Source organism: Ornithorhynchus anatinus, chromosome 7, assembly GCF_004115215.2.
Source record: "Ornithorhynchus anatinus isolate Pmale09 chromosome 7, mOrnAna1.pri.v4, whole genome shotgun sequence".
Taxonomy (NCBI): Eukaryota; Metazoa; Chordata; class Mammalia; order Monotremata; family Ornithorhynchidae; genus Ornithorhynchus; species Ornithorhynchus anatinus.
The window spans coordinates 83,318,768-83,326,579 of NC_041734.1; the positions used below are offsets into that span (position 1 = coordinate 83,318,768).

Here is a 7,812-nt window from a genome sequence, read left to right on the forward strand (position 1 = left end):
AAATAAATTACAGAGAAGTACATGAGTGCTATGCAGCTGGGAGGGGGTGATGAATGAAGGAGAGCAAGCCGGGGTGATGCAGAAGGGAGAGGGAGAAAAGGAAAGAGGGCTTAATCAGGGAAAGCCTCTTGGAGGAAATGTGCCTTCAATAAGGCTTTGATGAGGGATTGCACACTGCGGGCAGCCAGGGCCAAAGGCTCTCTTGTGTATGGCATAGTTTTATGCCTGGTTCATTTTCAGGCTGCCTTTCTTCCTACTATGCAGATGCCCAGTGGGTGCTCACTAAATGCTCACTGAGTGTCCATTGGGTTCTCACTCACTGATCACTTTGCCCACTGGGTACTTTCTGGTAACTGCTAGGTGTGCACTGAGTGCCTGCTGGGTGCTTGCTGAATGCCACTGGGTGCTCAATAGGGTGCCTGATGGGTGCTCACTGGATGTCTCTGGGTGCTTACTGGGGGCTTGCCAGGAACTCAGTCGGTGCCCATAGGGTGCTTGCTGGATGCCGCTGGGTGACTTTATTTTCCTGAAAACAGGTAAACAGAACAAAAAGGAGTGAAATCATGTCAGTGGCACCAGGAGAGAGCAGAAAGGAGGGGTAGTGGGAGGAACGGTACAGAGCATTGGACTTCTGCCCTTGGGGGTGTACCAGAAGAAATGTCCTTCAGAAACTTTCTGGGCATGTCACCACCCCCTCTTCTAAAATCCCCAGTGATTACCTATTGACCTCCATATCAAACAAAAACTCCTCACAATTGGTTTCAAAACTCTCCATCACCTTGCCCCATCTTACCTCACCTACCTTCTCTCTTTCTACATCCCAGCCTGCACACTTCGCTCCTCTGGTGCCTCTAACCTTCTCACTCTGCCTCATTCTCGCCTGTCCCGCCATCGACCCCTGGCCCACGTCCTACCTCTGGCCTGGAATTCCTTCCTTTCTCAAATCTGCCGAACAACCACACTTCCCCCTTTCAAAGCCCTACTGAAGGCTCACCTCCTTCAAGAGGCATTGCCAGACTAAACCCCTCTTTTCCTCAGCTCTCCCTCCCCCCAATCACCCCAACTTTCTCCCTTTGCTCTACCCGACTCCCCGTCCCACAGCACTTGTGTATATATGTACATATCTATAATTCTGTATATTCATATTAATGGCTGTTTACGTGTTTTGAAGTATATATATCTATAATTCCATTGATTTATATTGATTCTTGTTCACTTGTTTTGATGTCTGTCTCCACCCTTCTAGACTGTAAACCCGGCATGGGCAGGGATTGTCTTTCTTTATTGACGAATTGTCCTTTCCAAGGACTTAGTACAATGCTCTGCACACAGTAAGTGCTCAATAAATATGACTGAATGAAAGAATGAGTGAATGAATGAAGAGAGAAAGAGTGGGAGGCTTGGCCCAAGCATGGACTGCGGAGAGAAGCTAGAGGGGGACAAGTTTCACAGTGGCTCCCCGAACTCATGGTCAAATGTTTACGTTTAATTTGGGAGATTCCTGGAGAAGTTTCAGTTTCCTTTGGATTTTCCAAGTTTCAAGCCTTAAGATGATTTATATAATCTTCCAGGAAGCTCCACCAGAGCATTCCTGGCTTCTCCTCTAAGAGTTTCAGCCAACTTTGATGGCTGGACATCATGTGATCAAAAATAAATTATTACATCTATTCCTGGACAGGTTTAGTTTGTCTGAGAGCTCATCCAAATGCCAAAGACCTCTAGCCTGTAAGCTCATCATGGACAGGGAACATGTCAATTCACTATTATATTATCCCAAGCACCTAATACAGTGTTCAGCACACAGTAAATGCTCTATAAATACAGTTGATTGATTGAAAGGACACAGCCACCCATAGATTTGGGGCTTTCTTGGGCATTTGGGATTTGACCACCCTACCTGCCTGTGACCAGATCCATCTTCTCAGAGCCACTCTCTTGGTTGGAAGAGTGTCCTGCCTCCTGGAGGTGGTGATTGACTCTCAGGCAGGTTCCTCCCCTCAAATCAATCACATTTAGGGTCAGAAAGAACCCTCAATTTGAGGAAGTGGCAGACGAGCCCTATTCCCAGTTCTCTAAAGAGATGGCTCTTAGTTGTATCTGGAAACAGTAAATTAATTAAGGGTAAAATGTACCTACCTAAACAAGAAGTAAACACTTCTGTGGAAAAAAAGAGATCCTAGTTTTTCAGAGGAGAAATGTTTACAAAGCACTCGTTGAGGTTGGGAAAGTTAAGATCAGTTATGTGTTTTGCACACTCCAGTTTTCTATATCTACAAATATGTCATGTGAATTCCTAAGATGTTGAGCTACAGAGGATTCTGGCATAAAGCATTCTGTTAGCACTCTCGTGTGTACTTCAAAATCGGCTCCCAGGAGTTAATGGAATGGGTTCAGTAGAGATGAAGGACCCATCTAGAATTTTATGGAGCGAGGTTAAAGAAGTCCTCTCTAATGCTGAAATGGATAGGAGCTAAATTAATCTACACTTTGAGGTGCTCCCACGTTTAGTATGAGAAAATGATCTTGAAGGAGGAGGAAAGGAGATTTGAATCCATACTAATTCTGTGGTACCTTTTAACTATGTGCTGAGTGCTTAGTTGGATGCAAGATTATCAGATCCTAGACTGTCTCATATATCACAGTTCCCTCCAACAGATCGCAATGGGCCATGCAGCACCGTCTTCCTCAGTTGGCTCCCAGATTTCAGAAGGGATGCAGCATTGTCAGAGGCTTGTTTTCCCCGTCCTTAAAATCGCTTCCTCGCTTTGAGTTTCCCAATTTCTCTGCTCCATACAGAAGTTGTTTGGTTACACCGTTGTCCCTCTCTCCTCCCATGTCCCAGCTAGCATAGCAGTGTTAAAGGTAAGCACAGCTCTGATGCTCGGAGACTGGCTACGTTCCGGAATAGTTTGATCAGGATCTTGTCTTGCCATCTGATTTTGAGTCTGGTCCATAAGTGATACTGGGGGAACTGCCCAAAGAGGCAGGCGGGGTGTCTGTGTGAAGTCCAGGATTCACGGCCATAGAGAGGTGAGACAAAACTACAGTCCATCAATCAAACAATCAATCAGTGGTATTTATTGAGCACTAAATATGTGCAGAGAACTGTACTAAGCACAGAACTGTACTAAGCACTTGGGAGAGTACACTACAACAGAATGAACAGACATGTTCCCTGCCCACAGCAAGCTTACAGTCTTGAGCAGCATAACGTAGTGGTTAGAACACAGGCCTGGGAGTCAGAAGGTCATGGGTTTGAATCCTGACCCCACCACTTGTCTGCTGTGTGACCTTGGGCAAGTCACTTTGCTTCTCTGTGCCTCAGTGACCTCATCTGTAAAATGGGAATTGAGACTGTGAGCCCCACGTAGGGCAACCTGATTTCCTTGTATCTACCCCAGAACTTAGAACAGTGCTTGGCACATAGTAGGCGCTTAACAAGTACCATCGTTATTATTAGAGAGAACAATTAATGGATTTACGTGTAATCCTTGGGCAGGGGCCATGCTAATCTTCTCTCCATCTTTCCAATTTCGGAATATGTGCTGCCAAATTGAACATTTTTATTGAGTGCTTACTGTGTGCAGAATGCTGTACTGAGAGGTCTGGAGAATACAATTAGATAGAGGCAGTAGATATGATCCCTGCTCTCAAGGAGTTTACAGTCTAATGGGGAAATTGACATTTAAATCAATTACAGATAGGAAAATCAGCATAGTATAAGGGTAGGTGCCTAAATTCTGTGAGGTTGGAGTGGGTGGGGTGAATATCAAAGTGCTTAGAGGTTACAGACCGAAATGTATAGGTGATGCAGAAAGGAGGGCAAATACAGATTGACTGAATGATTAAGGGGATTAGCTCAAGTTGGGGCTTAGTTGCAAATTATCTTTGGGGAAATCTCATTTTTTCAATGTTTCTGTCTGCCTCCCTTCTCCCAGCAGTCCTTGAAATCATCCAGTTAGCTGCAAACAGACCTTCTGAGGGTTTGGGAGAAAACTTATAGAGGGCTGGAGCAATCATTTCTGAAGATGAAAGTGGAAATTCATTTTTCATACAAACGATTTGTTTGGGGGAAGATGCCTCACTCAAGCAAATGTTTACTTTGTTTTGATGTGAGGTAGGAACTTCACTGTTTGGAAAGTTAGTTCTCAACTGGTTACACGTGAGCCTACAAAAGAGTTAATTGGGAGAGGAGAATTTACAATTGCTCTTAAGGTAAGGAATACCCGTGTGGGTGGAGATTTCATTGCTCTACATTTAGGATATCTAGAATTATAATCAACCAATCAATTGGTATTTATTGAGTACTTACTGTGTGCAGGGCACTCTACTAAGCTTTTGGGAGAGTACAACACAACAATATAACAGACACGTTCCCTGCTCATAATGAGCTTACAGTCCACACAATGAGCAAATTTGCTATAATTGGTAAAGGAGGGTTAAGCAAGTTTGGTGCAGGCTGCCCGTTTCAACCTTTATTAATCTTACTTGTCTCATTATTCTTTGTGCCAAGACACTATGTTAAGGATTGAAAGTTTGCCACAAGCCCACATGACTTAGAGGTGGCATCTATGGAATTTGATTGGCATGTCCCCCTGGATTTGTGGTTGGACTATAGTGGCCAGAGGCTCACAACAAGAATCTGTCAGAAGACTGGTCAACACCCCGACCAATGGAACGGAACGGCTGACTTCCCTGGCCATCCGACAGAATGCCACCAGTCACCGGCTACTTGAGTTGGAAAGGGCATATTATTCAATAGTATTTATTGAGCGCTTACTGTGTGCAGAGCACTGTACTAAGCGCTTGGAATCAACAAGTCGGCAACAGATACAGTCCCTGCCGTTTGATGGGCTTACAATCTAATCGGGGGAGACGAACAGATGAGAACAATGGCAATAAATAGAGTCAAGGGGAAGAACATCTCGTAAAAACAATGGCAACTAAATAGAATCAAGGCGATGTACAATTCATTAACAAAATAAATAAGGTAATGAAAATATATACAGTTGAGCAGACGAGTACAGTGCTGAGGGGATGGGAAGGGAGAGGGGGAGGAGCAGAGGGAAATGGGGGGAAAAGAGGGTTAAGCTGCAGAGAGGTGAAGGGGGGGTGGTAGAGGGAGTAGAGGGAGAAGGGGAGCTCAGTCTGGGAAGGCCTCTTGGAGGAGGTGAGTTTTAAGTAGGGTTTTGAAGAGGGGAAGAGAATCAGTTTGGCGGAGGTGAGGAGGGAGGGTGTTCCAGGACCGCGGGAGGACGTGGCCCAGGGGTCGACGGCAGGATAGGCGAGACCGAGGGACGGTGAGGAGGTGGGCGGTGGAGGAGCGGAGCGTGCGGGGTGGGCGGTGGAAAGAGAGAAGGGAGGAGAGGTAGGAAGGGGCAAGGTGACGTAGAGCCTTGAAGCCTAGAGTGAGGAGTTTTTGTTTGGAGCAGAGGTTGATAGGCAACCACAGGAGATGTTTAAGAAGGGGAGTGACAGGCCCAGATCGTTTCTGCAGGAAGATGAGCCGGGCAGCAGAGTGAAGAATAGACTGGAGCGGGGCGAGAGAGGAGGAAGGGAGATCAGAGAGAAGGCCGACACAGTAGTCTAGCCGGGATATAACGAGAGCCCGTAGCAGTAAGGTAGCCGTTTGGGTGGAGAGGAAAGGGCGGATCTTGGCGATATCGTAAAGGTGAAACCGGCGGGTCTTGGTAACGGATAGGATGTGTGGGGTGAACGAGAGAGATGAGTCAAGGATGACACCGAGATTATGAGCCCGAGAGACGGGAAGGATGGTCGTGCCATCCACGGTGATAGGGAAGTCTGGGAGAGGACCGGGTTTGGGAGGGAAGATGAGGAGCTCAGTCTTGCTCATGTTGAGTTTTAGGTGGCAGGCCAACATCCAGGTGGAGACATCCTGGAGGCAGGAGGAGATGCGAGCCTGAAGGGAGGGGGAGAGGACAGGGGCGGAGATGTAGATCTGCGTGTCATCTGCGTAGAGATGGCAGTCAAAGCCGTGAGAGCGAATGAGTTCACCAAGGGAGTGAGTGTAAATGGAGAACAGAAGAGGGCTAAGAACTGACCCTTGAGGAACTCCAACAGTTAAAGGATGGGAGGGGGAGGAGGCGCCAGCGAAGGAGACCGAGAATGACCAGCCAGAGAGATAAGAGGAGAACCAGGAGAGGACGGAGTCCGTGAAGCCAAGGTGAGATAAGGTATGGAGGAGGAGGGGATGGTCGACAGTGTCAAAGGCAGCAGAGAGGTCAAGGAGGATCAGAATGGAGTAGGAACCATTGGATTTGGCAAGAAGGAGGTCATGGGTGACCTTAGAGAGAGCAGTCTCGGTAGAGTGGAGGGGACGGAAGCCAGATTGGAGGGGGTCCAGGAGAGAATGGGAGTTAAGGAATTCTAAGCAGCGATTGTAGACGACTCGTTCTAGGATTTTGGAAAGGAAGGGTAGTAGGGAGATAGGGCGATAACTGGAGGGGGAAGTGGGGTCAAGAGTGGGTTTTTTTAGGATGGGGGAGATGTGGGCATGTTTGAAGGCAGAGGGGAAGGAGCCATTGGAGATTGAGTGGTTAAAAATAGAAGTTAAGGAAGGGAGGAGGGCAGGGGCGATGGTTTTAAGAAGGTGAGAGGGAATGGGGTCCGAGGCGCAGGTGGAGGGGGTGGCAGTTGTGAGGAGGGAGGAGATCTCCTCTGAGGATACTGCAGGGAAGGATGGAAAAGTAGGGGAGAGGGTTGGTTGGGGGGGAGGGGAGAGGCGGAGGGGTGACTTTGGGGAGCTCAGACCTGATTGTGTTGATTTTTGTGATGAAATAGGTGGCCAGATCATTGGGGGTGAGAGATGGGGGTGGGGGAGGAACAGGGGGCCTAAGGAGAGAGTTAAAGGTCCGGAACAATCGGCGGGGGTGACGGGCATGGGTGTCGATGAGGGAGGAGAAGAAGTTTTGCCTGGCGGAGGAGAGGGCAGAGTTAAGGCAGGAAAGGATAAATTTGAAGTGTGTGAGGTCGGCTTGGAGCTTGGACTTTCGCATATTATTATCTACGTGGTTAGCTTGGGGTGCCCCCTCCAGCAGATCCCAAGGCCTCCTAGTAATAGCTATGGTTTTAGTTGGCAATATCAACCTCACATTTTTAAAGGTGTCCCTCACACCTCTAGGGTCAAGGGTGGAGTGAATCCCTAAGTCTATTGTTCTGAGGAGGTGGTCACATTCAGCCTGAGTCTCAGTAGATACACGAGGCCTGAGGTCATAGGGACTCTCTCTGAAAAGGGGCTCATCAGGACAGAGGGGAATGTAAACAAACTGGGACCCCTGTTCTCAGTTCAATCCCCTCTCAGGTACTCCTAATAAACCCTAGTACCACCAACTCATCTAATTGATCCTATGAATTCCCAGAGGACAGGCAGCATGGCCTAATGGATAGAGAACGGGCTTGGGAGTCAGAAGGACCTGGGTCGTAATTCTCGCTCTGCCACTTGTCTGCTCTGTGACACTGGACAAGTCCCTTCACTTCTATGTGCCTCAGTTACCTCACCTGTAAAATGGGGATTAAAATTGTGAGCCCCACGGGGGACACGGACTGCTTTCAACATGATTAGCTTGTATCTACCCCAACGCTCAGAACGGCGACTGGCACATAGCAAACTCTTAACAAATATCATAAAAGAAAGAAAAAAAAAGAAAGGACAGTGCTCAAATGACATAAAAGTGCACCAACCCCCTGCAACCGGTAGGCTTGTTCCCAGACTAAGGATCGCCGCAGAACCAGAGCTGTAGTCAGTGTCGGATGAGCAGGCAGGACCTCTCTGGGGGAAGGGGTTCCCCCAAG

General features: G+C 47.7%; 1 non-coding gene across 1 annotated transcript; it reads right to left on the minus strand.

Annotated features, from left to right (window-relative positions):
* Window positions 1-3,454: 3,454 nt before the first annotated feature.
* LOC114813487 lies at window positions 3,455-3,561 on the minus strand. Its single transcript, XR_003761204.1, has one exon. It is a non-coding gene; the product is annotated as a U6 spliceosomal RNA (small nuclear RNA).
* Between the last annotated feature and the right edge of the window lie 4,251 nt (window positions 3,562-7,812).